Raw genomic sequence first — 21,970 nt, 5'->3', positions numbered from 1 at the left:
TCCTGGTCATCAAGGCAGTGACAGGATGGTCTTTGGTCTTATTTTTAAATGAAAGGAGGTATAACATTTTTGGTGCTATATCCTGGATGATTCTAAGATGTAGATTTTTATGTAAATAACTCTTAATATAATGAACAAGGTCTCCAAAAGAGGCTTTGGAAAAGCATCATGATTTCCTCATGGTTCTTTTATTGAATCAAAGAAAGCATTTGAACATTAAATTGTATTACTGTAAAATAATTCTTTAGGGCAACAAAGTATTAACTTAGGTATGCTAGTTACTGATAATCTCAATGGAAACAGAAAGAGATGTTAAAGCAGTTGAAGAAATGAGAATAGCATAATACCCTGTTAAAGTAATTAAACAAGGGTGCATTAGAACCATGTGAGTCTAATACTATGGTAGCCTACATAAGCAAACCAACATCTAAGCCTGTAAATGCGTCAAGGTCACCAAATCAGAATGCTAGGGACAGCTAATCACAGACAGACAACTGGGCTTTACACTCTAGCCAATCAAATAGCCTTTCTTGGCTTCCAGACTTTGTTTACATAAGTCTTTCTCCTGGTTCCTCCTAACCAATTCAAGTTAGGCATTGCCTGATTTGAATATGTTTTTGCTTAAATAAACCCTTAAAAACTTTAATATGCCTCAGTTTATATTTTCACATCCCTTATTCAAATATTGTATCCTCTATACTTTAGGCTAGAGTAGATGCCAGTTTATGCAGTATTGCACTGTAAACATCAGGATGAAGAGCATCTCCACCTACTTTGCTTTCTTAGGCTGTAAGAAAACTTGTTCACCTCCCTAGGACACTTTCCCAGTGATGGCTTCATTCCCGCCAAAGGCCCAGCCAAAGGGAAACATGGAATGGGCATGGTTTCCACGGATTGCCATCATTTTTCCTTTGCACTCACGTTAGTTCATGTCCTCCAAGACGCAGTACCAGTACCAGAGTAAACACGCTAGAAGTTTATTAGGGGAACAGCCAGTGAGGGAAAATGAGAGGGAGCTTGGAGAATCTTGGTCTGACCTTGGGTGAAAGAGAGAGAGAGGGAAGGTAGGAAGGAAGGAAGGAAGAGTGATTCTTGATGGGTCTTGGAGATCTCAGAAAAGTTCAGCATAGCGGTCTGGGAGGTCTTGCTGCCAGAGGACACTTCAGTTTTCCAGGACCAAACCTGTCTTAGTATTGCTCCCACACTTAGTCACTGTCTAGGGGCCAGTGGGAAGGCATGGCCCTAGCACAACTGACAGATGGGTTCCAGAGCTTAATGGGCCATTAGTTAGTTATATTCTCAGCAATCAGAGATCCAAGAGACATTCTCATGGCCACCACAGCAATGTATACATAATGGCATTAATTTACCTTGAGCAGACTTAATCATACTACTTTCCATTTTTGTTTTTCTAGCATATACTAACAAAAAACCACATATGAGTGTTCACTGTGTGTCAGACAATGTTAAAATCTTTCCATACATTATGTCAATGCATCCTCACATATACCCAGTTATTATTCCCATTTTACAAAAGATTACTTAATGAGTTACTTGCACAGATAGGCTGTGATGGACTATTATGTCATCTTCATTAAACTGAGAACTTTGTTTCCCAGAATCCCCTCACCTATATGGTCCCCCTACCTGTAGAGTTAGCCCAAAGAGGCAGTTGCAAGGCATTTGCAAATTGGAAGAGATGCAGAAGACATTACTCTCTGATATTTTGTAGCCAGATGAGGTAATGGACAGAGCAGTGGGTTCCAGAGTGTTTTAGTTTTCTGCTCTGCTAGTAGGTCTTCTTGTAGCCTATAGGCCCTGATGATTGACAGCAGATTCATTATATCCCCAGACACTTAGCTGTGGATCCTTAGAGTTGGCATCCACAGAAAGAATGACTCTCTATAAAGCTCCCCATAAAAGCTCTTTTATGATTCTTATTTATCAACTAGATGTACTTGGCTTCTCAGAATGGCTCCTTGCTAACTTTTCCCTTTTGTTCCCATAGCCCTAGGGTCAGTAGCCACTTGTTCTTATTAGCTCAGAGTTTACCCCATGTTCCTTTTTGCTCCAAAGGCCTACAACACCAGTGTCACCATATTTTAAATTAAATCTTCTTATAAAACATTCAGTGTGAATTCTGTTTTTTCACCTGGACCCTGATAACACTCAGTATATGGCTTTCAGCAAATAAAAAAGGTTTAGATCTCCTTCACTGCCTTCTTTCTCTCAGCTGTTTATGAGCATTTCTAGTATGTCTTAAATATCCTCAAGAAACATCCTCTCGGCCACCATGGGGTATCGGACATTTTCCTTTTCTTCCCAGTTGTTTGTTATGTCTGCTGCCAAGGCCTTGGAAACTATGAAACTCACATCCTGCTGATAGGCATCAAAGGTGAGGTCTTCACTAAAGGTCCAAATATGGCAATTCATTCTAGTCATTCTGCGGTTCAATATACTATGCTCAACCCTTGCTCCCAAAATATCCATCATGCTACAGCCTCTCCTCTCCAGGGCTACTTTCTGTAACATACTTTACATGCTACTTTTGTGTGGGATTCTTACTTAGTACCTTTTAGACATGTAGAGAACAGCTTTCAGTCTATTTTATTACAAATCCTACCCTATGACAGAGGTCTGAGTCATGAGGCTGAGATGAAGGGCAATCTGCATAATTGACTGAATGAACTGCCTAGAATTACCCATGCTTCCACAGAGGGGAAGAGGTTCTCCCCTCCACTAACCCCACACCTGCCCTATTTCAACCAGGTTATTATCAATTCAATGTTTTATTTTCCTCTGAAGATTACAACTGAACAAAGGAGCCTTTGGTACAAAAAGATTTTCAAAACTACTAGCATAGAACCTCCAGATGTACTCAAACTTACCTAAATCCAAAGATAAAAAACACCAAGTTTCAAGCTGAGGTCACCACTATAAATACAAAAAAATATTTACATGGCCCATGAGTCTTAAGTTTCAGTATAAAACTTTCTCCCAGTTTTATGACATTGAAAAAATGGATACATTTCCCTTTTATTTGTTGAAAAATATTGTTGTGCGTACATGATCTGCTAGGAAACTCAGAGCCTACATTCCTTGAAATTGTGTTTACAGATCCAAAGAACTTATTAGAAAAGGTGTAGTGATGACATTAGTGCTTTGGAGGCTCCAGAGTATAGAAGAATTCCCATCACTTAAGAAGATCATAAATCTGAGCCCTTATATTTTTAAACAAGAGAGAAAATTAAGAAATGTATTGAGTCTCAGAGATCTCTGATAAGACATTATATTTTGCACTGATAGGCATTAGTTCTAAGAAGTAGATTAAAATGGCACATGAAAGGGGTTTGAAAGCTATAAAGTACTAATAAAAATGAGATGTAAATATTCAAATAAAAATTGCTCTTCTCAATAAAAGTGAATACCTGGGAAAATATATGAAAAGATAAAAAATAAAAGGAAAGGAAAGGAAAATACAGAAGTTTAAAAGAAATCAGAACTCTGTGTAGTGGGAGCTATATAAAAACAGGACTCTTTAAAACTCGCATTTCATTCAGAGAGGTAAATTCAATATATGTCAGTGTTTATTAGTTAAAATAAGCAAAATTGGATAAATATATTAGTTTTCAAACATTGAGCAATTGTAATTGTGATGTTTGCAATAATTTCTGTGTTTTGTAGATTTTTCACATTTTTTTCAAAGGAAAATGGTTTTTAAACATTTCTATGAAATTTTTTTTTAATGCGTTCTGTCTTCATGGATTTTGGAATGAATTGCTGTAAGGTAGATTTATGTCTCACATTGTCCACATTACTCTCATACATGACTTGTTGATTTTCACATGTGTATTTAGTTAGGATAAATATTCCTTTATTGCCAATGATGTGACTTTTAATTAGTGAATAGCTCCTTACTCATATTTAGTTTTCTTATTTATGATTCATTTAATCCAGTAAGAATAAATGAGACTATTAATAGCTTTAGTGACAATTTCTTCACCCTTGTAGACATGTATCATTCATGGACTCATTTCATGAGCTTAATGCTGATCCATTATGTTTAACAATCGCGTCTTAACAGCACCATAAAGACATGGTATTTTTTATCTCTAATTGATTGGACAAAAATTTCCAATAAATTTCTAATACTTTTGAAGAAGTTGGATGTATCTTCTATCATGACAGCAGAAAGATCCACACTCTCCCATCTTCATAAAGAGAGAGTTTTTTGTTGACCAAGACTTCATACCATGCCAGCCATTTGGCCTTGCTATTCAATTTCTAGCAGAAAAGATTGCCCAATGTAAATTATTCTAAAGCTAAAATCACTATTTTTGATGGGTCTCTCTAAATAATTAGCTTGTAGCTAATGACTGTGAGCTAGTTTTCCCCAAATTGGCATTCTCCCCTTATTTATTTAGCAATAGAACCCTGGAATTTTAACTGAGTGCATGGATAACCAGAATAATGATGCCATTTCTCAGCCTCCCTTAAAGATAGGTGTAGCCATGTAATTAATTATAGCCAGTAGGATATGGGTAAAAGTAATAGACAATTTCTAGGTCTGTCCTATGAAAGAGTAAACGCTGCATTTTATTTTTCTTCCCTTCCCACCAGCTGGGATGTGGATGTGATGGTGAGAGCTAGAGCAGCCATATTTGGCAATGAGCTATATAGGACATGTTGGTAGAAAGGGAGTGAGCTTGATCCAGTTCTGAGCTACTTTTATGTGAACTAAGAGAGGCATAAGCTTCTATCTTATTTAGATGTTTTTTATTTTGTCTTTTGTTACCACATCTAAAGAAGTATCCTAATTCATGAAACCCAAATACAAAAATTTCTGTACTGGGCTAGTGAATACAGCGGCTAATTCTAGCTTAACTGCTTATTGTCAATACAAATTTGAGAAAATTACTTAAGGTCTCATCTTCAAGTTCTATTCTATAAAATTCAGGTTGCTGTGAGGATTAATATAGTTAGTCTATGTAAGTGCTCACCTCCCTACTTGACACAAAGTAGCTTTCAAAAATGTTAACTAGTATTATTATTAGAGCAGTATGTCAACACAATCTGTCATATAGATATATTTTGGGCAAGTAACTGTTTCAAGAGTTCCTTTGGAATTTATGTCACTAATTAAACTAAAGTCATTATACGTCATAAGGATACTTCTGTGAGATCATTTAGGGCTTATATCAGCATTTGTAACTATTGACTTACAAAATTTATAGGTTAAATTTTTCTGGGGTATAGAACTTGGTGATTGTTGTGTTTTTGGCTATGAGTTGGATTAGTTTCTAAAGATGGTATTTAAGAAAAACTTTATCTGTAGGAACATTTTGTTTCATTTCCATGAAGAGGTGGACAGGCATTCTATTGAGACCTATATCCTAGTGGCTCTATAATTTCATTCAAGTTTGTCAGCCCTCTCTCTAGTTTGAGGTCTATAGACCTTGTATAGCCATCTAGAATATGTACACACTAGTAACATTTTAAAGATTATTTCCATTAAACCATGCCCACCAAAAAATTCTCAATAGCTTTATGACAAGAAGTAACAGTCAATAATCTTCTTCAAGCATTACCTGTAGTATGTGGGATTCCCTAATCACACTGGATCAGCTTTTCTAAAAGTATGGTCTGTAAACTAAAGATAGTGCACTAAAAGATGGTTTCCCAATCAAATAAATCTAGGAAATGCTAAATTAAACAAGAGTAAACTCATTGAAGTCTTTTATATGATAGTGTATGTGATAAATCTCTAGGAGAGAGTACTGATTAAAGCATTTCCAAATGCTTAAGTAGCTCTTATTTTCATAAAGCATTGCATAGACCTAATATGAAACCCAGTTTGGAAATGCCCAGTTTATGATTGGCCTAAGACATGGGAGAGCTTGCATGAGTTATTTGTTGGCAAAACCACCAGATTAAGTCCTTAGTCAAATGCTTTCTTATAGCTATTCATTGCTGCTTAAGCTGCTTTAGACATTATGCATTGAAAGAATGACCATTCTGTAAACTGGATTTCAAAATACATAACTAGACTCCTAGAAATCATAACAAACTATAAATTTCATCAACTATCAGAAGAAATTTGAACCAGAACATTGTTGGCTGTATTACTGATACAATATGCAAGAATATATGTAAGGGAGTGGATGGACTTCTTTGAAGCCTTGAATCTTGTTATTATTTAGCACTGTTTAACAGGAAGATTACAGTCATGTACAGGCCTGACCCCAGGACACGCCTTATTCAGTGAGTGATTTCTGTCTGTAACACAGAGATAAAAGCTGCCGTTCATATCTGGTATCCGAGCAAAGTTTTGACTATGGATGCAGGAATTCATTTAAATAGCCTAGCTCTAGCCACTATTAAATTAAGAACACTCTAGCTCCAAGAGGAGGTGGCCTGTTGTAGTGATTACAGTAAACTAGGCCTATGCATCTGACAGGGTACTAAGCTTGAGTTTCCGCTCTACCATTTACAAGGTATGTGCCCTTGGGCACGTTATTTATACTCTTCAACCTCTAAGTACCCTCATCTGTGAAATGTGATGAATAACAGAGTCTAATTCGTTGAATTGATGCAAGGATTAAGAGAGATAGTTTATGTACTGAGTTTGCATATGGGTAGTTAATAGGTATTAATACCCCAGTATTAATAAATATGGGTAATATTTAATAAACATGACCACCCATGCACACAGTCCTGCAAAAACCAAAGACTCCAGCCTTGTTGATGTAGTGGCATGTTCTTTTTACAATTTGTTCTATCAAATTATGTACTTAGCCAGTGGCCCTTATCTTTTATTGTTAGTTGTGCTAAATGTAGTATGTAAAATGGTTTGAGGTTTAGCTTTGAAGAAGGTAAGACAGGACAGCAGTTCACAGAACTGAAGTGAACAACGGCTGTCTATTTTGACCTTTGCTGAAGGCTGTAGAGGATATGAGAGAAGCTTGAGGTAGTCACTGAGTCTGTTGAAAGAGAAACAGTGTACTAAAAAGGGGCTGAGAAGGGTGTTGATGCTGCTGGCTGAGGAAGTATTCCCAGTATCTCAAGAGAGGCAGGTAAAGTCAAGACTATAGCAGTTGGGGGTAAGGAGGTAGAATGGTGACAGAGTTGGGGAAAACTAAGAGGAAAAGAGCCAGGAAACTATAGATGCACCCACCATGTAAGAGATGACCTTTTCTCTCAATCTCCTTTTCCCATTGACCTGACCCTTGAGGGGTCTGTTGCGGCAGCTACTGAATGCAGAAAGAGGTGAGCAAGTGAGAGAAGGAAGCCCTCTGATTCCATCCACCACCCCAAGGAAGGCTTCTAGACCAGAAGCAGGCCTGTGGGAAAGGGGGTGGTGACTGAGGATGGTATATTTTATGTTGAATGAACTACACTGGAGTTAGTCTGTTATGCTAGATCAGACTGAACATTTTTTGTCAAATAAATTAGACTGTTCTTGTCATTGGCACAGATCAGAAAATCTAGGGGACCTGCCCTTTATTTCATTCAGGGGGCAGGGGTAGCATACATCCAATAGCATAATTTGGAAGGACCAGTGAAAGAAAGATCAAAATTCTTTATATTGAATTGTTCCTCATTAAGTTCAGCCTGTTCAGTAAGATAGTTTGCCCATCTGATGATTATATAAAATGTTTTGCGTTTTTTTTGAAAATCCACTCTGCACTGTGTGAAAAAATCTCATGTACTAAATTGGTGTCTTTTTAAATGATTGCTCTAGTAAAAATTGTCTTGTCCCAGAGCATAAAGATGAGTGACTGATTCCAGTGCTGTTTTATTTTCTTCTTTTTCTGGAGATAAATGAAAAAAAAAAAGAAAACCTTTTATAGTGCCCTAGTAACTGTAACAAAGAAGCCAAGCATTCATGGCTGAATGGGTACATGAGCAGTAGGTGCTTTAAAGTGAAAGAAAGAAAAGTTCAGTAGAGCATGACTGCCATGGTCTCCTTAATATGCTTGCAAAATGTACTGGGCAGACACCATCTACTCTGACTGCCAAACTAGACTGAAGTTGAAGTAGTGCGGGTATGAGAGTTTCCGCAGGAAAAAATACAAAGCCTTCACACAGGATGCTACAGCAGACATGTGGAGTAAAGGAAATGCAAACTTGAGAGTTAGGTCTTTGAAGGTCTGTGCACCTGCTGTTTGGCATAACTAAGATCGTAATGTCGTACTTCACACACAAAAAATGATCAAATGGCAGAATCTTTTCTAAAAAAAAAAACTGTTTCAAAGAAATTGAGAACACAACTTTTTCAGACAGAGAAACAAAGTATATGGATCTTTGCTGAAGTAAGAACAGACACTGATGGCATAGAAGTTGCTGGTAGCCAACAGACTGCATGTGAAGTCAGTGATCAATGAACTTTTAAATCATATATCAATTTCTAGCATTCTTAGATAGAGTGATTTGGTTAGCTTCTTCATTCTCAAATCCACCAAAACTTTTTCATCAAGTGCTGAGACATTCTTATACTCTGCTCCCTTTCCTCCAATTTAATTACCTGGTTTGGAGGAAATGATTGAATTTGTTTATATAACACAAAAGAGACACTTCACAGTTCAAAAATTAAATCATCTCTAACTTATTAGAGTTTCACTGTAGAAACTGGAAGGATGAATTGACAGAATTATCCATTTGTTTCCCTAAATACAGAAGTATCAAATTATAAATAATTATAAATACCAATGTTTATAAATCCTTTAAAAAGCTAGTGATTCATACCTTTTATTTGTAAGTCATAATCTACAAATGCATGTGAAATTGCTACAGATTAGAGTGTGAGCTTTTTTTGGATAGATGGGATAGAAGATTGATTTAAAAGACTGGTCCCTGGAATCATATATATGTGCTATCAAATAATACATTTGCAATTTAACCTCTCTACATCTCAATTTATTCAGCTGACATGTAGGTATAATAATAATATTACCACCCATCAAAGGTTGTTTTGAAGATCTTATAAGGCAATAATTATGTTCTCCACTGCTTAATAAATCCCTTCCATGACTTCCTATTGCCTTCTGATCAAATCCCAAAACCTAGGCATGGCCTATAAGGCCCTACATTACATAACTGCCTGTCCTTTCAACTTCATCTTGTTCTACTCTGTGTCATTCACTATTAAGCTAACAAACCTTATTTTAGTTCCTCCCAAGTTCCTGCTTTTTGCTGCCTCTGAGGTTCTACAAATGCTTTCCTTTGCCTAGAACATATCTCTGTCCTCCCACACACACGCACAGCACACAGCTTACTCCCACCCAGCCCTTACTTCTCAGTTTAAACGTCACTTGTTTAAAGAGGACTCTTCTGATTTACTGATCAAAAACCATTTCTTCCCCTTCTTATTCTCTTTCATGGAACCTTTTTTGTTCCTAATACCATAATATTGGGGTACCTTGACTGAAATGAATGGAAAGGCAGACAGGAAATCAGGCAGCTGAGGAATCAAATATTACTTTTTTAACTTTAGACAATGTGTCAGGCTCTGGAAACTATGGATAGATTCCAACCTCCCATAGGATTTACAGCTTGGAAGGGCAACACAGAATTCTGGCTGCTGGTGAGAAAGAGGGGATGAAAAAGCAGGGCTCATGTGCCCACACAGGGCAGAATGTGTGTGTTGGGGGCTGAAGATGGAGACAAAGAAAGGCCAAGGGATTAGAAACTCCATCTACATGAAGGAAAGATTGGGAGTAGGGGAAAAGTATTTCCTCTTAAAATGTATTAATTTGAACAATATGCAATGACCATTTTTGAGGTTAAATATGGACAAATATTAGCAAATTCATGTGCTTAAACAAAATCATATATGTATGCATGCATAGATATACTATAGTATATGTAATATATGTGTCTACATCTGTACTGTATAGTATACTGTTATTTTTATGTATATCTATATATAGACATAGATGTACTTGTATAATTATTTGGGTTATACCTGCCTCTGCTATCATACTGTAAGTTCCAAAAAGATAGAGAAGTCAGTCTACATTGTTTATCTCATCTCTGACTCATCATATCTTATATCTACAGAAATCAGTTGAGTGAATAGCCTCAAAGTGTTTAACATGTTATTTGACTTTAGGAACTCATTAGATGCTAGGTCTGATGATCGCACTGCTATTGCTGCTGCTGCTAAAACATTTCTAATATATTGGGTAATAACTTTTGATCTGGGCTGTGTATTTCTAAAACTTTCATTTCAGAAATCCATAAGCTTGCCTCACGGGTTGCTCACATAGTTTGTCTTTCAAGGATCATACTTTCAGGAAACATCCCATAGTTGCAACCTCTACAGTTCCTGTTACAACCTCAAGGAGAAAAAGGGTGAATGGGACTATAGCAAACTTGACAGCGTATATTCCTGCCCCAAAAGGACAGCCAGTTTTCCAAGTTGTTCAGACTTGCTTTGTGGGAATATGAGTTCACTGTTATCTGACATGATTTTCCAAGAGAAGCTGAAAATCCATACTTAGTGTAAAATCTTCTAAATTTGGGGAATTAATTAAAAATTTCAAAACCCTACCTGAGAGATACTTCATGCTTTCCATGGGCAGCTAGCTTGTGACCTCTGCTTTTATGGCAGTTGTCGTGTGGCATGAGGTTTGATCAATCCTTTCCTTATTTTTCATTTACATTTTACATGGATATTAACTTGTGTTTTTCAAATTAGTTCTTTGACAGTTCAATTTCATTACTTTATAAGGGATTTAGCTGTTGCTTTTGTATTTCTACCTTTTTTGCATCTCTAAATCCCTCCCCTTTTATTTTCTTGATGTCAGAAGAGCTTTCAAGATTAAATATGTATTATAAGGGTAGCATTTCTAGCAAAAGGAAAAAAATGGTGCTACAGCACAAAGGAATAGAATTTTGCGGTGTGTTCAGTCAACTCAATTTTGGAAATACGTGAGAAAACCTGACACAACCAAGTGGAAGCAGTGATTTTCCACTTAAAACATGTATTTCATCTGCAAATCCATCAGGCAATAGTTAGGTTCTCTGGAATTTCTCTTTTCCTTAAGGAACATTTTTTCCACAGAAAAATAAAATTAGATTTTTATGTCAGCAGTGGTAGAAACTAATGTCAACAATTCTAAAATTCAATCTATTTTAGGATATAGGAGTATTTTCTATGACAGGAGGGAAAAAATGTCACTGTGACCTTCCTAATTACTGAGAATTTTTCTTATGTATATATGAAAATGCTCTTAGAGAGTTACTTAGACACAGATTTTTATCAAATATCACACTGCTGTTTGCTTAACTTTTCACAAAAACCTAGTGTAATATTTTCAAAGACATTTTAAATGACAGTTAAACTCAATATGTGTAGCAGTCAGTGCAAGTAACTGAAAAGATGACAATATAAACTTGTTTTTATAACTGTGATTAAGTTCATGACCATGTAAGCAATGACAATTTATATAATTCATTTTAAGATGAATATTCATTTCAGAAGCCATACAATATAAAAGTATGTGTATCAATATCAATGAAATACTCTAATCTCTAGCGCCTAAATGATCTGAAATATTAGTTTTATAGAAAAACGTATATTCATTTAAAAAAATATTTAGTGATTTCTGAAATCTTACATTTTAAAATAAATTATTTCCACAATACCATTAGCTTTTGTTCAGTATTGTAATTGACCTGACAGTATTTTATACTGTTCCTTTGTCTCCCTTATAGTAGACATCCACTAAGAGGTTTCCTTTTGGTGAGAAAGAGTCAATAAAAGTTGCAACTCTCAAAACTTGTAACAAAGTACCAACCTTTCTGTCTCAGTTTCTTCAAAGGCTAAAAAAGGAAATTATAATAGTCCTTACCTTCCAGCCTTATTAAGGTCAAAAGATTTTATAATGTGTATCAATGCCTTGTACCTAGAATCTCTGCATCACCGGAGCTCTACCTTTCCTCAGTTATTGTACATGAATTTGCACTACTTAGACTCTGGAATTGGGTATGTAGTCTGAAACATCTTCAATTAGTCATCGTTTAGGATACATGCAGAGGTCATCTGATGAAACTGCCTTAAAAAATCAAGGAAGTGAAGATACTTAAAGCAGATTAAGAATCACTTATGGGGGTATGACCTCTTAATTGTAATTGTCCCAGGACAGTGCAAGCATACTTTCAAAAACTATTCAAAAAAATAAAACCCAAACAAATTGGTGGAGATAACTAATGTATATAGTTAGGATGAATGAGAAAAAGCAACTTCTTAATATAAAGCAAGTGGGAACCTGTGGTTTATAATAATATTCCCAGGGACAGAATAATAAAGGGATTTTAAAAGTTGCTTATTTTCAAGAATTTATAAAGAAGTGAAAGCAATGTGCTCTGGAAAAAACAAAACACTGATTAAAAATGTGGCTCTGATGTTGAAGTCATTGATGTCAGAGTTGGAAGTTAAAGTCTGAATAAAATTATTTTATAAAATATGAGTGGAAAAGGCAGAATTTATACTTTAATGTATAATTTTTTAATAAATATTTATCTAAAATGAATTAAATATTATAAGTAGACATATGCCTATTTAATTTACATCCCTAAAATTTGATATTTGGTGAAAATAACATTGGTTTTTCCTTTAGAAAACAATGGTGAGATTACTTTAAATTCCTTTCTGTAAATAATTCTGGGTTTCAGAGATTTGAAAAGGCTTGAGAGGAAGGTGGGATTTGAACGTGATCTAGAAGAATAATTGGAGAAAATAGAGTAGAACTAAATGTATTGAGGGACTACTGTTTTCTGGGTGCCTTAGGTATGTAATTACACTAAATTCTCATAGCTATTATTATTCTTAGTTTACAGACTGGGAAACTGAAACTCAGGTAAGTTAATGAGTTTGCTCAAAATGCCACAACATACACAATCAGGCTTCATTTTGAGGCCTTTTCAATTCCTGCACTGTGCTTTTTCGAAGGGGCCATCTGGTGCAGAGACTAGATCTTAGAGAAGACTGGATTGGAGTTCTCTCTCCCTTATAGTCCTAACTGGTATACATTCTTCAACCTCTCTTTCTTCAGGTTTTGTTTTTTTTGAACAAAACTGTCTCTTCAAGGAGTTGTGAAATAACTGAATGAACTTTTACAAATAAAGTGTTGGGATTAACAACTGGCACATAAATGTTCTATGGATGTTAGCCTCCATGATGTAAGGAAAAGGGGAAGGAGAAGGAGGAGCAGAGGCATAAGATTTCCACTCTCTCAATTACCTGTTTCCGAAGTAGAGTGCATTCTGGGTAGGAGGGATGGCAGAAGCAGACACAAATTCTGGCAGGGACACAGCTATTATCTATTTTTTTGCTAAAGTCCACTAAATAGGGGTGAATCCTGTCTAGAAGGAAATTACTGGGAATATATCCTCCAATGGCTTTGGAAATAACAGATTTTCATATACCCAAATTCTTATAAAGTTAATTTTCTAATCTATTTTTCTCTCTGAATGCCTCACTGTGAAGGCTGCTAAATAAATAATTTATAGCCTACCAATACAGCCTTAATGTGTTAATTCCTATTTACTACTTACCCTCTTTAAGTCTCAATTAAGCCTTTATTTGTATTTATAAAACTAGAAAAAGAATGAAAAGTTGTTATAATTAAAAGTTGTTATATATATGCAACATATATGTTAGGTGTTTGGTTAGAGCCCAGTACGATTAATGAGCAATTAATAAAAGGTAGTTTTTGCCGTGTTTCCTCAGACGTCTTTTATTTTCTTCCATATATTTAGCCTCTTAAGACCAGAATGGGTCTTATTACCAGGGTATACATTCAGTGGGGAAGCATTTTTCTTTCACTTCCCAGTACTATTATTAAATCATTCGTGTGCCTTACAGCTCTTATTTCCTCTCAGAGAAGACTGTAAATCCAGAGGTTGTATTATGTTAGCTAACCACTGCATTCTCAAATTCCCAAGAAGTAACAGTTCAATGCATTTTTTAAGCAATAAAAACTGAATGATACTCAAGAAACTTAAGATATTGCAAAGAGACAGTGAATCCCAATTAGTTTACAAAACCTACCAAGAGAAGTAACTTGAGGACAAAGCAGCGCTTGACGTTCTGAGACATACCACAACCGATGTAAGAATTTGTGTTTATTTATAACCCACCTTGTTCAGAAAAGGATTTAAGATGACTTACAAAGATAAAAATAAATGAAAAGTATGTGAGAACTCAGAAAGACAGAGAGAGGGAGAAAGAATACAGAGCATAAATCTAAAAGGAAGCCAGGAAAGAGCTACAAAAATAAAATTCCATAGGGATCCAAAGAAAAGGCAATTCTTGGGGTTCAGAAAACGTCAAGATAAACTTCCTGTTGGAAATAGACTTGCTATGAAGTATTTGGTTCAAAAGAAACAGGAGAGTTGGTGTCTCTAGGGCATGCATGTCCCAACTGCTTCAAAGTCTGCACCAGCAGGAGGGTGTTTTTGGTGGGCAGGTTCTCCAGGGAAGATGAGGCCTCCAAAGGGCCTGGGCTCCTGGGAAGCCTGCTACATGCTGGACTTCACCAATTACCTAATTTTCCTAATAAGCTCACTGCTTTCCCTAATTGTTTCACTTCCATCAACAGGGCCAGAGGAAAGATAAGAACACTCCATGTGTAAGGGAGAGAATTTCAGTTACAGTCTGTGAAGAGATGTTTAGAGTTGACCTTTGAACTCACTGGCAAACAAGTGGATTTTATGGACTCCCAGGTATTGGAGGCACAAAAGGCTTTTTTTTTAATCCCCTTATTTTTCTTTTTTTTGGCCGCCTCCTTATTATCACTTCCAAGAGCAAAGTGCGCCAAGGTCCAGCTCCAGGGGAAATCTCAGGTGTGAGAAAAGCTGGGGCTTGGTTACCTTTTCCCTTCAGGGGAAGAAGACTAGAAATGGGAATTCAGAAACTTAGTGAGAAGGCGGTATTCCTCCCGGGATGAGCTCGGGTCTAAATCGAAAATTACCTCCACCCTGTAAAGCTGTGTCTTCTTGGGGAAGTTTCTGTGCCCCTCAAACTCAACTAGAAAGTGGGGCTGTTAATCTTTCCTCACAGGGAGGGCATGAAGGAGAATCCTATGTAATGGACTCAGTCGCACCTGCATGGGGCTTTGTAAATAGATTCCCGAGCCCATTGAATGCAACTTTACCAAGAAGCAGCCTGGGAAAATTAGCGTCCTGTATGAGTCTTAAGTTTGGGAAACGGTGAAGTAACATGGAAAGTACTTAGCAGAGCAATACTCATATAATCGGTGCTGGTGAGGTTCCGCCCATTGCACAAGCAACCCGCCATCAGTGCGCACGGACAAAACAACCGGCCGGCAGGAGCCGGGGAATCAGGGTTATCGGCATCCCCGTCCCGGGAGGGTAATGCCCTCGCCGATCTGCGCTCCCGGACGCGCTTTCGCAGCTTCTGCAGCCCCGCCGGGCCAGGAGCTCTGGGCCGAGGTGAGCCAGGTGGCGAGGGTGCCAGGCGCGGCCAAGTCGCGGCGGACTGAGTCAGCCGCCCAAGCACGCGGCGGAACCAGGGCGGCCGGCTCTGCCGCCCACACAGCTGAGCCCCGGCTCGGGGCGCCGGCTCGCCCCCGCGCTGGCCGAGAGGAAGCGGCCAGGGCTCCGCGCGGTAGCACCTGGGCAGGCGCCGGCGGTGGGCGCGGCGCTTCCGGAGCTGCGCGCGGCCCGCGCTCCCCGCCTCCAGGTGCGGCGGCCGCGGCGCGCCGGCCCGAGTGACAGCGCCGCCCGCGCGGCCGCGGCCGGGCAGCAGACGCGGTGCAGGCAGCCGGCAGGGTCTGTGAAGGACGAGGCCTGGCTCCGGGGACAGACGGGTCTGGACGAGCGAGGGGCGCAGACAGAGCTGCGCGCGCCCGGGCTTCCCCCGCCCGCCTCGTCTCGCCTCTCCTCGGAGCTCGGCTGCCGGCGCGCAAGGCGAGTACGGCGGCCGCGGGTGGGCTGGGCGGCGTGGCCGTGGGCTTGGCCGGGGTGGGCTCGTCGTCTCAGGCTGGGCCGGGGTTTTTCGGCACTTTTCCGGGTAAATATCCAGAGCGCAAAGTGCTGGGCTCTGGTTTCTGCCTCCTAGGATTTCGCTCCCGCGTGTGGGCGTCTAAAAGGAAACCAGACTCGGGTAAGTGATAGAAAAACTCCACTTATATTAAAGGGATTTGGCCGGGGAGGGGGGGGCGGTGGTGCATGACAATCTGGATGGGCAACTAGTCATCCCCTCCACTCCCCCCAAAAATGAAAAGGAGCTGCCGTTTAACGAGTTTCAGGCACCAAGTTATTTATTCGGTAGAGATAATGAGTTTCCTTCCGATCTCTGTGTTCCCCCGCACCCTGCTTGTTACACTCTTTGAGATGACAGGCCTGTTAATTACGTTTAATTACAATCATTTGGCCTCTACCTGCCTGAACCCAGCACCTTACACGGGAACCTGTAGGCAGTGAGTTTACCAGCTGGATCTTTCTCGTTTACTTTTGGAGACAGGTCTCTTAGGAAAATGGGTGTCCATCTCATTTAGTAAAGTAAGTTCATCCTGGCTTGGTTTCTCAAAACACTTCCTTCACCTCCTTGTGGCGATCCGGAGTTATTTTGACTGGGAGAAGTCTTCCTGAAACTACATTGAACTACAACCCTTGAACATTAGGGGAAAAATAGAAGCTAGTTTGTGTGGAATCATGACATAGGCTGTTGCGGTTTTGTGATAGAAACATTGTTTTGTTGTTGCAAGGTTGTCCTTGAAGTAGGCTGTTCAGTGAAATACATCCTTGTGTTTTTTGTGTTTTAAGTGTATTGAAAAAGAGGTATTTTTAAAAGTACATTTAATCGGATGTCATTGTAATTACCAATAATAGTATTGTACTTACAAGGTCAGTATTGATTCCAGCCTCACTTAAGCACTCCATACCTGCTCCAGTTTATGGAACATTGCCCATAAGTAATTGGAATATGAAGTTATGGCTGTTACAAAAAAGGAGCTAACTTTAAGGAAGAAAGACATACGTCTAAACTCTTAGCTATGGCTTTCATGCACTTAGAAGAAGTGAGAAAAAAATTCTCATGACATTCTACTATTTAATGATGTTTAAAAAAGAAAAAAACAAAACAAAAGTGGGTCATAGAATTAGGCTAGAGCCCTAAGTGGAAATCTCTCTATGACTCCTTTTTAAACATGTATTTAACCCATACACCTTTAAGGTGAATTTAACACCAAGAGTTTTATATAGACTTGATTTGTCAGTACTTGACAATTTATTTAAAATGTACCTAGCGGGTAAGTCAAATGACTTGTTAAAACTTATTTATGTGGGTGTGTGTTTGTATTTTTTCTTTCCTCTGTAAGCCTGTCAGATTTTTATATGGGTTGTCCATGAAAGGAGAAGCTGATGGTACATTTAAAAACAAATTCTTGATCTGATATCACTATAGATTTCTAGCAGTGTGAGGCACAAAGATATTTAATACTTTTCAATTCAATTATTCTTAGTTTCTGTGGTTAAGTAGAGGACTGAGGTTATAATAAACTGCAGTTTTTCCCTGGAAAGTCTTACATTAGTAACATGAAATTATGTTATAAAATTGCGAAGTGTTAATATTAAAAATAAAACTGCCAGTTATTTTACCAGCAAAATGGGTTTATTCAGGAATAGCAAAGAATTGCAATTCAGGACTTGCCAACTAGGCAAAACCATAGGCAAGCCCAACAAAGGAGAGGAACTTTATGGAGAAAAAGGAGGAAGTGGGAGGTTGTTTTGAATGAAAGTCCATTGGTCCATTGAAGAAAAGTTGGAGTTAAGGTGATGAGGTTTCTCATTGGCTGAGTTGCTGAGGTACTCAGTTTCTTCTTGGAGCTTCAGTCCCTGTTGTGGCCTGTGATTGATGATTCCTTCTTGCTGATGATTCTTCTATAGGGGCCTATAATTGACAGTTCTTCCTAAAATTGTCATGGAGTGGAATGGCTCCCCCTTCTAGCCTCCCACTCCACCTTAGTGAGGTTTCTTATTAATTTGCGCAGTATAAATGATGGTCATTGCTTTAATAGCTTTCTTTTAACAAGTGTTTTTTTTTTCAGTTATTTATTGACTCATTCATTGAATCCAATCTTTGCACTTACTAAATAAACTAAGGTGTTTTTTGAATTCTTTGTAAAATATTAATTAGGTAGAGAGCTTCTTATTAATATTGGAAATATTTCTTAGCTTTGACCTAATATGGATTGATGAGAGATTAGAGGCTATGAGCTATCTTCTTAATCTTTTCTGTGATGTCCTGGAGCCTTGTAGCTTATCATTTTAAGTTTTTCTTTTCTAAGTATTGACCAGAGTAGATATATAATGATGGTTAAACCATTTTGCTCACTTATTCCTTTAGTTGAAATAATAGTCAAGGACAGTCTCTTCACAGGATCCTTTCTAGTTAGAAATTTGATCTGTGAAATCTTATTACAGTTTGACTCAGCATAAGCTTACCTCCTTACCCATGCTATGTAGAAAACAAAGTAGTCCTGATCTGGGTTGGAAGTGTTGTTTTGTGCAGCTTCCGGAATAAAAACTACTGGTGAAGAGGTGGGAAGAATTGTTTTTCCATCTTCATTTGTGTACAAAGGAGGATGGGTAGGTGAGGGGAAGTAGCCGCCAGAGAAGGGCTAATAAGGTTGTATATCCGCCCTTGTGGTTCTCACAGAATGGGATGCAAAAAAGAACTCTGTGGGTTACATTGAATAACTTTAGGAAGAGAGAGTAGTAAATCAGTTCGGAGTTGGACAGATGATCAAGAGCAGGAAAGAAGTGTGGCCTGAATGCTGATTATCAGGTGGCTTGGACTCATGGTGGGAGTGATGGTGAAAGTCATTGCCAAGACTCTCACGGATCTTGATGAAATTCATAATCCTTAGCCTGCTCTTCAGGGCCCTCTATAGCCAATTTCAGCTCCTTTTCTGATACCGCCTTTCATTACATGTTGAACCTTAGGTCCTCCCAGCTGTTTTCATCTCGCTGTTGCCTGAAGACATCTTCTCCCTCGGCGCCCCCTTATGGCATTCCTTCTGCTTCAGATACTGCTGGCTCCGCCTGCTACTTTTCTTCCTGTATTGAAAGTCTCTTCCATGGCCCTTGCACTGATCGCTCCGTCCACAAAGCTCTGAATTGCTGGAGATTTCGCTTTCACTGAGAGTTGATTTTAAGATTTTTACAGTTCCTTGGTACTCAGGAAGGATAATGGTGTGCCTTCTTTATTAAATTAAAAATAAAACAATACTTAAAATGTACACCATGTGAATGTCAAGGTCACACAATTTCGTTTTTCTTATTACTGTTTAAGTGGGTTTTTTTTGGGATTCGTCAGTCTTCCAATCCTGGTATTCCTTCTTTACTGGCACTGAGTAGCAGGGAACTGATTGTTCACGTGTGTGCTATTTGCCCTTGCTTAAGTAATGATTAATTTACCCCTTTAGATTTTAAGCTCTTTGAGAGAAGACATTGCTTCTTTACTTTCTTGTAGCACTTAATACTGTTCACAAATGAGATAATAGGTACTGTTATCTTGAACTGCAAATATTTCCGGGTATTATCTTGGCAAGGGTAGATAATGTTTCTTAAATATTATCGAATGAATAAATGTAAATAAATGAGTCAATAAGTTGGGAGACATTTGCTGAGATGCCCTCTTTTCCTAAGAAAAAGAGACTTTGACAATTACAGAACCAATAGGAATAAGCCCTCAGATTCAGTTGGAAAAGAGGTCAGGGTGCTATTTATAAATGCAGAGAGGAAACCATTCACAGTAGGCTATTTTGAAACATCTGGTTAGTCTAAAAATGTGACTCAAACTCAGAGAAATGGTGAGGTATACATTTATTTGAAGTTAAAATATGTATGTATAAAAAACTGCACATTTGTATACATTTAAAAATCTTATTGAAGTATAATGGCGTGCTAGTTGTGACCTAAGTGTATTAAACACTAGATTCATGTTCAGTGTAGCATGAAATGGATCAGAATTCTGAAGAATATGTGCCCAGTGTTCACTTCAAGAGTTCTAAGGGATCTGATTATCCTCCTTTGGGCTAGATGTGGCCAGACTGTACAGAGGGGTGGAAGGGGGCTGGAACTGGGCGGAGGCAGCCTCCCACGTGTTAGGGGCATATAGGTGGGAGTCTTCCTCAGTAAGACAGACTTCAGCTTATTCTTTCTTTTTATTATCACCATGTCTATTCTTGTTGGAACTCAGGAAGATGAAACCTTTCTCCGGTTGTCCAAGAATTATGGTAAAGACCTCTGGATTAGAATTGAAAATAATTCTCAAACGTTAGCCAGTTAACCTAAAATCTAGATGGATAGCTTTTAAAAGAAAAGACTGACAGAAGCTAAGTTAATAATTATCAAGCACGTTTGAGAGATTATATAAAACACCTAAACCTAGTACTACTTAGGCTACTTAAAACTTCACATAATGAGTAAAGGAGCTATCCTTCTGGCCTTCACCAGGTGTGGAAATAGATGCTGACTTCTAGAGTTTGAAAGAGTTGTGTTTTTTTTAGATTGCACAGTAAATAAAGTAATCAAAACATAACAGAACAACTTTCTCTTTGATCCAAACTGCAGAATGTTGTTGTCCAAAGCCTGGCAGTTCTCTGCTCAAACTTCGGTTATCTTTCAGCTACAGTGCTTACTGCTTGCCAGGGACTGCCAGGGACTGCCAGGGACCTTTATGCATATTTAATCATTTCATCCTCAGTCCTGTGAGGTAGGTGCTACTGTCATTACTGCTAACAAATGACGACAATGAATCTCAGAAAAGCAAAGGAACTTTCCCAAGGCGGTGCAGACCGCACCTGGCAGCGCTGGAATCACTGGTAGTCAGTGCGCTCTGTGTCCCGAGTCTTAATCTTCAGGTAGGATCATCCTTCTCACTGACCACATCTGTATTTTATTAAATTAATAAAACTGTTTACTGCTGTGTGAGATGCTTTGTGGGTTTATTAGAAGAATGATTTACAGGGCTAATTTAAAGGGATGTAATTTTACTAGTCAGACAGAAGAATACTAGTCAAACCAAGTGCAGTGACATAGTATGACTGACTGACCCAGCACAGGATTGTATACAACAGATGAGTTAATAATAATAATAGCCAACACTTATTATACACTTATAATTCATGTCATATACTGTTACATATACATTACATATTTCACTTGTCTAATCCTAACAAATCCTATCGGATATAAAGTATATTATGCTCATTTTACAGATGAGGAAACGGAGCATCAGGGAAGTAAATAACTTAATCAAGGTACACAGTTAACAAGTGGATTCAGGCAACCTGTCTCCAGAACACTGTGATCCCTATACTTACTTCCTGGGTGGAAGTAATGAGGGATGAGGGGATGGAATAGGTAGGAAAGACTCATGGATATGGTGGTGCACATTTGGAAGACTTGAATTGGTCCCCAAAGGAGAGGAAACAGTACATATAGAGAGTTCAGTTTGAATGAAAGCTGAGAAGCTGGCTCAGATCTTCTAGTCCATTTTTCTACTTACTGTGGTTAAAAAAAAAACCACATAGCATAAAATTTGCCATCTTAACTATTTTTAACTGTATAGTTCAGTAGTGTTAAGTTTATTTCCATTGTTGTGAAATAGATCTCCTGAACTTTCTCATCTTGCAGAACTGAAACTCTATACCCATGAAAAAACTACACTCCCTCCCCAAATCTCCTGGTAATCACCATTCTACTTTCTCTATGAATTAGACCACTTTAAATACCTCATATAAGTAGACTCATATAGTATTTGTCTTTTGTGTCCAGCATATTTCACTTAGTGTAATGTCCTCAAGGTGCATCCATGTTGTAACATGTGAACAAATTTCTTTCCTTTTTAAGTCTAGTATTTAATGGCATGTGTGTACCATATTTTGTTCATCCATTAATCTGTCAGTGACCATTTGAATTGTTTCCACTCCTT

The 21,970-nt window shown here is 38.2% G+C and overlaps 1 protein-coding gene across 8 annotated transcripts in view; it reads left to right on the top strand.

Moving 5' to 3' along the window:
* Positions 1-14,975: 14,975 nt before the first annotated feature.
* Positions 14,976-21,970, top strand: part of ARAP2 (ArfGAP with RhoGAP domain, ankyrin repeat and PH domain 2) — a 200,516-nt gene continuing 193,521 nt past the window's right edge. For 5 of the 8 annotated variants that reach the window (XM_036908437.2, XM_036908438.2, XM_036908439.2 and 2 more), the window contains exon 1: positions 15,769-15,936. The gene's annotated coding sequence lies outside the window, so the exon portion shown is untranslated. Of the gene's footprint in view, positions 15,460-15,768; positions 15,956-15,995; positions 16,133-21,970 lie in introns of those variants that run through there. The other 3 variants (XM_036908436.2, XM_057502144.1, XM_036908435.2) reach the window with 3 other exon arrangements.

Source organism: Manis pentadactyla, chromosome 5, assembly GCF_030020395.1.
Source record: "Manis pentadactyla isolate mManPen7 chromosome 5, mManPen7.hap1, whole genome shotgun sequence".
Classification (NCBI taxonomy): domain Eukaryota; kingdom Metazoa; phylum Chordata; class Mammalia; order Pholidota; family Manidae; genus Manis; species Manis pentadactyla.
The sequence above is the reverse complement of the archived record's forward strand: the minus strand, read 5'-3'. Positions and strand labels throughout refer to the sequence as shown.